This window comes from Orcinus orca, chromosome 14, assembly GCF_937001465.1.
Source record: "Orcinus orca chromosome 14, mOrcOrc1.1, whole genome shotgun sequence".
NCBI lineage: Eukaryota > Metazoa > Chordata > Mammalia > Artiodactyla > Delphinidae > Orcinus > Orcinus orca.
Genome location: NC_064572.1, coordinates 18,879,018 through 18,887,180, shown reverse-complemented (window position 1 = coordinate 18,887,180; position 8,163 = coordinate 18,879,018).

Genomic DNA, 8,163 nt, shown 5'->3' with positions numbered 1-8,163 from the left:
ATTTTGTGTGTGTGCTGGTGGCGGTAGGGGACAGTGTATCACTACTAGGACTTGTCCTAGATGCTAGAAATACAGGAATAATTAAGAAAGCCGCTTGCCCTGAGTAGTTCATGATTTAACAGGAGCAACTAATATCCAATTAAGTATAAATGCATCAGCTGCTTTTAAAAACTTACTTGTTAACCAGTTTATGTATCCATTCAACAAATTTTTATTTAGCATACACCATGTGCCAAGTACACAAGCGCTGAAGTAATGCTGATGAACAAGACGGACATAGTCCTTGTGTTCACAATGATTTCTTAAAACAAAAGGTAGATCCCATGGTACTCTAACTAGTATTGGGGGTTTAAGGGCAGTTGTGTCTATGTGGTTGTTCCGGGGGAGAAAAAGATATCCATGTTTGCTGTTGTAGTGGGTGCTGTGGTTTGTTGCCCTAATATCCCTGCAGCACTTTGGCACTCCTTCCCTCGGGGGCTGGGACTGGCCGCTGAGGGCTCACAGCTGAGCCGTGCTCCGGGCACTGCCTTCAGCTGAAGGGATTATACTCCCTCCTCAGGGGAAACCAGACTCCCATAACCCTGGCCTCAATACTAATGAATGGCCTCCTTGACTCCATTGGGACAACTCTGAAATGCTGTTCTCTCTCTAGAGTTTCCTGTAGGAACTGAGGCCTCTTGCAGTTGCATCACACCTCAACTTTTCCTATTGCCCAGTGCTGGTTCTCCTGCTCTCTTAAAGATGCTTTTCTGGAAAGCACACTCCAATCAAATTCATGTGTGTAAACTCCCTTGCATAGTCAGCTTTTCAAAAGGAAACCTGACTGAAGACACCTGTGATCCCAAGACAGTGGGATAATGCTCTGCTCATCAGAGCAGAGGGGGAAGGGAGACATTTTTCTTGAGGGCCTATGTGTGCCCAGTATTGTTCCAGATACTTCACAACCAAATCTTGTCCTGTTTAAGTTCCAAAGACTTTGGCAAAGATTGGGTGTCATCAGGCAATACTGGCTATTTATCAAGATGCCACAGAGATGCCTTTTAATCTGGTACATTTAGGGCCCATCTTTCTTGTGGCAGATCCAGATTCTTCATTTCTTATTCACCCAACGCATATTAATTGAGCATCTACTAGGTGTCAGGCACTCTCCCAGGGACCAAGGATATAATTGTGAGCAAGATGGGCAAGGTGCTCGACCTCTGTGAGCTTGTCAGGGCCCCAGAGCTAGTTTCAGCAGAAGCCTCAGATCTTATGGGAAGCTCTGGATATGAGATCGCCCTTCAGCATTGTCCCAATTTAGTTAAGTCACCTCTGACTCACACGAAGATTCCCAAAAGAATGGATATAGGGGCCAAAATGCCAATTCATTAATTTGCGTGAGAACTTTCCAGTTCACTTGCTAGTCACCCTTTCCTGGTAGGTAAGTTCAGTGGGAAGCCATATACTAATCAGAAGGTGTTTGAGGTTCTTGGGATCAGGGTCATGGTGGCTCGTTGAGTGACATGAGTGTTTAATAGCATCGCGAGAAGATAGCCAGGTTCAGCTTTGGCCTCTCTAAGGCACTGCCTCTGGACCATGCATAGTTGAGCACAGAGACTGTTTGCCTCCATGGCAGTCAGCACCATGGCTGACCAACCCCTGTTCTCTCCCCTGATGTGTTCATACCTTTAATCAGGCTACAGCCAAGTGCTGCTGGTCAGAACCACTGTGCACATGTCTGCTCAGAGGCATGATGTTTGATTCATACTGCTCAGAGGGGAGTCTACTTAGGCAATACGTAACTTTTGCTGAGGGAACCATCACCACGAGACAGGTGGGGAAACCGAGGAATCAAGGGAATCAAGCCACGTGCTCCAGGGCAGCCTGCCACTGCTCAGGCCCAGCTCCTGTCCAATGGTGGAGGTGGGGAGGTGAGAGCACATTCGGAAATGATCTGATCCACCCGTCTGAGCTCACAGAAGAAAACACCGTGGGCCAGAAAGAGACAGGTCCAGAACAGAACTCTTCTGCCTCACTCTTTACTCCTGGAAATTCATGACATCACTTCCTCCCTTTGAAAATATTTACTAGGTAACCAGAGGCATTTACTAGGTAGCCAGAACTTTATGATTAGTAAGAACCTTCTTCTATGTTGTCCAATGGCGTAGCCACTGGAAACATAGCTACTGAGTGCTTGAAACGAGATTTACCTATTGATAAATTGAGATGTGTTGTATGAAGTACCCACCAGATTTCAGAGACTTAGTACACACAAGAAAAGTAAAATACCTATTAATAATTTAAAATATTGAGTATATGTTTATTTTATAATTAGATAATATTTTGGCTATATTAGGTTAAATACATTATTAAAATTAATTTCACCTGTTTCTTCTTCCTTTAATGTGGCTATGAGAAAATTTAAGATTACGCATATGGTTCATATTATATATTTATTGGGCAGTACTATTCTAGATCTTATCATCCAAAAGCATATTTAAGCAATCTTAACACACATATTTGGTTGATATGAATCTTAAGTCTTTTAAGATTTTTCTTCGATTTATTTATTAAAGAAATCAGATCTTTTTGGCCTGTAGTGTTTCCCACATTCTGGATCTTGTTGATTACACACTCCTGGCGTCATTTAAAAAAATATATTTATTTATTTATTTGGCTGTGCAGGGTCTTCGTTGCAGCCTGAGGGGTCTTTTAGTTGTGGCATGTGGGATCTAGTTCCCTGACCAGGGTTCGAACCTGAGCCCGCAGTATTGGGAGCTCAGAGTCTTAGCCACTGGACCACCAGGGAAGTCCCCTGGTGTCATTTAATATATTCCTCTGTAGCCTGTATTACCTGGAAGCTGGGAGTTATATCTAGAGGCTTGGTCACATTGAGGTTTGATTATTTGCAGAAGAAAAATTCATTGGTGGGTGTGTACTTCCTTCGAAGTGCGCTGAATATCTGTCTGGTTATATCATTTTTTTGGTGTTAAGATTGACCAGTGAGTTCAGCATGATTACCCATTATACATTTTCCCATAATACTTTCTTCACGTAATGGTTTTTGTAGCTGTTTATGATCATTGCTTATGCTCATTATGTCATTAGAGGTTGCAAAATGGTGATATTCTATCATTCTTTATTAGCTGACATCCCTCTATAAAGAGATGATCTCCTTGTCAACTACCAATTGCCCCAAGGAACAGCAGATACAAGAAAAGTAAGGTACATATTTGATTCTTTCTCTATATTTATCAGTTTCAGAAAAATAGGTTGGTTTTCTGACATCCTCCAAATGTCACCAGTGAGTCCCCCTTCCCCGCCTTGAGGGAAGACCTCATTATGAACTCATGGATTTAATATTTTGCAGGGTGGTAAGTTTACAGTAATTGCAGTTTTTTCTTTTTTTCCTTTTTTTTTTTTTTTTGCGATACATGGGCTTCTCACTGTTGTGGCCTCTCCTGGCGGAGCACAGACTCCGGACGTGCAGGCTCAGCGGCCATGGCTCACGGGCCCAGCCGCTCCGCGGCATGTGGGATCTTCCCAGACTGGGGCACGAACCCGTGTCCCCTGCATCGGCAGGTGGACTCTCAACCACTGCGCCACCAGGGAAGCCCAGTTTTTTCTTTTTTGATGCTCAAAACTTCCCATCAAGTTGACTCCTGAGTCCTAAGGACACAAACTCAGTAGTCTTTGCTAGTTTCTTTACTTTTTGAGATGCCACGGTATTTTAGGCTCATCTTGTACATTTTCTGTCCCAGATCTGGAATTAGTCATTCCTCCAAGGAGCCCTGCAGGATGGTTTTTAGACCACAATCTGGGCACTAGGGTTGTTCATCACTAGTGGGTTGGAGATCATTTCTACAAAATAGATATTTTGTTTTTCAACAGAAAATGCATCATGAGTTAATACCAATAATTCTAATTTAAATTGAGAATCACATATTTTTACCTAACTTCATTTTCTTTGATGCTTTAAATCCTGATTTTCTTTTCTTTTTTTTTAAATGAAGTATAGTTGATTTCCAATGTTGTGTTAATTTCTGCTGTACAGGAAAGTGATTCAGTTATACGTATATATGTATACATATATATATATATATGCACACACATTCTTTTTTAATGTTCTTTTGCATTATGGTTTATCATAGGATATTAAATATACTTCTCTGTGCTGTACAGTAGGACCTTGTTGTTTAACCATCTTATGTATAATAGTTTGCCTCTGCTACTCCCAAAAACTCCCAACCCATCCCTCCCCACTCCCCTTCCCCCTTGGCAACCACAGGTCTCTTCTCTATGAGTCTGTTTCATGGATAAGTTCATTTATGTCACGTTTTAGATTCCACATATAAGTGATATATGCTATTTGTCTTTCTCTTTCTGACTTCACTTAATATGATAATCTCTAGTTGCATCCATGTTGCCACAAATGGCATCATTTTGCTCTTTTTTATGGTTGAGTAGTGAAAATCCTAATTTTCTAATGACAGTATTTGTTCTATCCTACCATGTATATAACATTTTCAAAGTAATTATATAACTATTATGAATAACATGATTACTGAAAATACTTTAAAACTGCTTTGCAGCTCTTTTTGTCCTTAGGGTAACCTATTCAGGATGTGAAATCAGATTGTTACGTTTTAGTCCCTTGAAATAATTCCTCTCCATGTGATTAAGTCACAACTTGATACTAGGTTTACCTGTGCAATACTAATTTGCATTTCTCCTATTATGAACGAGGTTGAGCATCTTTTCATATGTGTAAGACACATTTTAATTTCTTTCTTTGTAAACTCTGTTTTTCCATAGGGTTATTGACCTTTTCATTCTCTATTTTTAGAAACTCTTTATATGTTAAGGATATTTGCCATTTGTGATCTTTCCAGTTTGTCATTGTTTCTTTACTTTGTTCATGATGTCTTTTGCCATGGTGAAGCTTTAAAATTTTTATGCGTGGCTCATTTTTTATTGTATGTTTTCAAATTGATTTTAATTAAGAATTTGTATATTTTAGATATAGCTATGTGCATGTTTTAAGTTTTTTATTTACTTATTTTTGTAATTATAGTATAAAGTTTATGAGTTATGGAGTGAACATTATGAATACTTCCACTTATGCCTTATGAGTTTTGTGTCATGCTTAGGAAGGCCTTCTCAATTTCAAGATGATTAAAAAAAAAAGGATGAGAATATTTTTGGCTGCAAGCTATAAAATATCAAATTAAAGGTTGTGAGTATATTAAGAATATGTATTATTTGCATAGCAAAAAATCTGGAGCTAGGAAAATCACAGCATTGATTAATTTTGTAGCCCAACGATGTCATCAAGGACCCAGTCTCTTTTCATCTTTTTGTTTTGCAATCATAAGCATAACAGTTTATCCTCTTAGGCTGAGTCTTCTCCTGGCCTCAGACAGCCACCACTTTTCCAGGTATCACATGCAAACAATTACAGACATAGGAAAAGGAGGTACCTCCTCAGGTTTCAGGTTTTGAGAATACAGAAAATCGGTCTGAAGAAGGGAAGCCCTGTGGCAAGTCTTAATTCTGAATTGTGTCCTGTGCTCATTTCCAATGTAGTCACTGGCATTGGTGGTAAAACTGGCAAGAACGACTAATGAAGATTTAACCCTGGGACTTGAGAAAAGCCTAAAGCAAATGATCATTACGTATTTGAGCCTGATCTGGATTTTGTCAGCAAGGAAAAAGGAAGGAATCACTCCTGTGTAGTTCTGCAGATTTATTTCTTACATATAAATCTTCGATCCACCTAGAATATATGTTGGTATAAGCAGTAAGCTAGGGATCAAGCTTATTATTTTTTCCTTGAACAACTAGTTAAGTGTCCTACTTATTAAATCATTTATCTTTTTAATCGGCTATCTTGTGACAGTTTCTAAGAGGAAACATTGAGGAAAATCTGCTGACACCATGGGAATTTTGGGTCAAGCTTTTTCAGTTCACAGTCTTATATAAAACTCCGTGAGACAGCACTTTCAAATCACATTCTGACACATACCAAGTCCATAATGTAGGAACTTGATAACTGATGTTCTCTCTCCTTCTAAAATCTGGACAGACAGTATGGAACATAACTTAAAAATCTTGACTCCTCTGCTGAGAAGTCACATGATATGCTGGCTTTTAAAAATATCAAATCTTTAAATGTACCTGTATCTTATTTATTATAAAAATAACTAAATGCCCACTATGTGCCAGCCACATGGTGTCCTTAAAAAGCTTAGACTTTAGATAAGGAAGAGAGACAAGAGCAAATATATTCCGTGTGTGTGTGTGTGTGTGTACATTGTACATATACAATGGAAGAAAAGCAGAGTAAAAAAAAAAAGGGATGAGAATGCTAGAGGATGGGGAGTGTTTTAAAATATGATTGTTAGGGAAGTTTCCACTAGGAGGTGACATTTGAATAGAGGTGTGATGCAGAACAAGTTACATGGCTATTTAGGGAGAAAGCAGTCTGGGTGGAGGAACCAGGTGCCAAGGCCCTTAGGCAGGAGTGTTCTCTGGACTGGTGGGTGGAGTAGCGTGAATTGAAGAGAAGTGAAGGAGCTTATAGGCTTTCATTCAGGGCCTTATAGGCTGTTGGAAGGATTTTGGCTTCTCCTCTAAATGAGGCTGAGACAGCTCAAGTGATGAGGGGAAGGAAGGAAGGGAGGAGGGAAGGAAGGAGAGAAGGATGGAGGGAAGGAAAGAAGGGATAGATCTGAATAATGTTTCAAGAGGATCTATCTGGTTTTTGAGTTGAAAATGGACTATAGGGAAGGCAAGGGTGAGAAGCCGAAAGATGAGGTAGGAAGCCGTTGTAGTCATTCAGTTGAGAAGTGACTTGGAACAGATGAGAGGTTGGGAGAAGGAACCAGATTCTGGTTTTAGTTTGAAGGTAGAGCTAAGAATAAATGTTGACAGGTTTGGTGTGGGATACGAGAGAGGAGAGAGAGGGAGGGAGGGGGAGGAGAGGGAGAAAAGGATGATTCCAAGGCTTTTGGCTTCAGCAGCGGGAAGGATGGAGTTGCCATTTGCAGAGATGTTTTGCAGGCTGTAAAATCAGTTCTGCTCTGCACACGTCAAGCTTGAGATAGCTACTGTACATTTGTGTGGAGGTGCTGAGCAGGCACTTGGATGCACAGGCACGATGTTTGGGGCCGCTGTGTGTGCAGTTGGAGTAAAACCAGGAGTCAGGGTGAGATCTCTAGGGAGTGGATGCAGTTAGAGAAGAGGGTGAAGGACTGGGTCTGGATATTCCATCCCTTAAAAATTTGGAAGATAAGATGAAACCCACAAAGGAGGCTGGTAAGGAGCAAGTCTGTAAGACAGGAGGAAAAAGAGAATAGTGTCCCTGAACCTAAGTGAAGGAAATGATTCAAGGAGGAGGGAGGGATCAGCTGGGTCACTGATGCTGATGGGTCAGGCAAGGTGAGCACTGCAGGCACCTTGTTGGCTTGATCAGTGTGGAGATCCTTTGGTGGTCTTCTTAAAAAAAAAAAATTTATTGAAGTGTAGTTGATTTACAATGTTGTGTTAGTTTCTTGTGTACAGCAAAGTGATTCAGTTATAGATATGCTTTTTCATATTCTTTTCCATTATGGTTTATCACAGGTTATTGAATATAGTTCCCTGTGCTATACAGTAGGACCTTGTTGTTCATCCACTCTATATACAATAGTTTGCATCTGCTAATCCCAAACTCCCAAACCCATCCGTCCCCAACGGCAACCACAAGTCTGTTCTCTATGTCTGTGAGTCCGTTTCTTTTTCATGGATAAGTTCATTTATGTCACGTTTTAGATTCCACATATAAGTGATATCAGCTGCTATTTGTCTTTCTCTTTCTGACTTCACTTAGTATGATAATCTCTAGGTCCATCCAGTGTTGCTGCAAATGGCATTTCATTCTCTTTTATGGCTGAGTAGTATTCCATTGTATGTATATACCACATCTTCTTTATCCATTCATGGACATTTAGGTTGTTTCCATGTTTTGGGTATTGTGAATAATGCTGCTGTGAACATTGGGGTGCATGTTTTGAATTATGGTTTTCTCCAGATATATGCCCAGGAGTGGGATTACTGGATAACATGGTAGCTCTATTTTTAGTTTTCTGAGGAACCTCCATACTGTTTTCCATAGTGGCTGCACCAGTTTACATTCCCAGATCC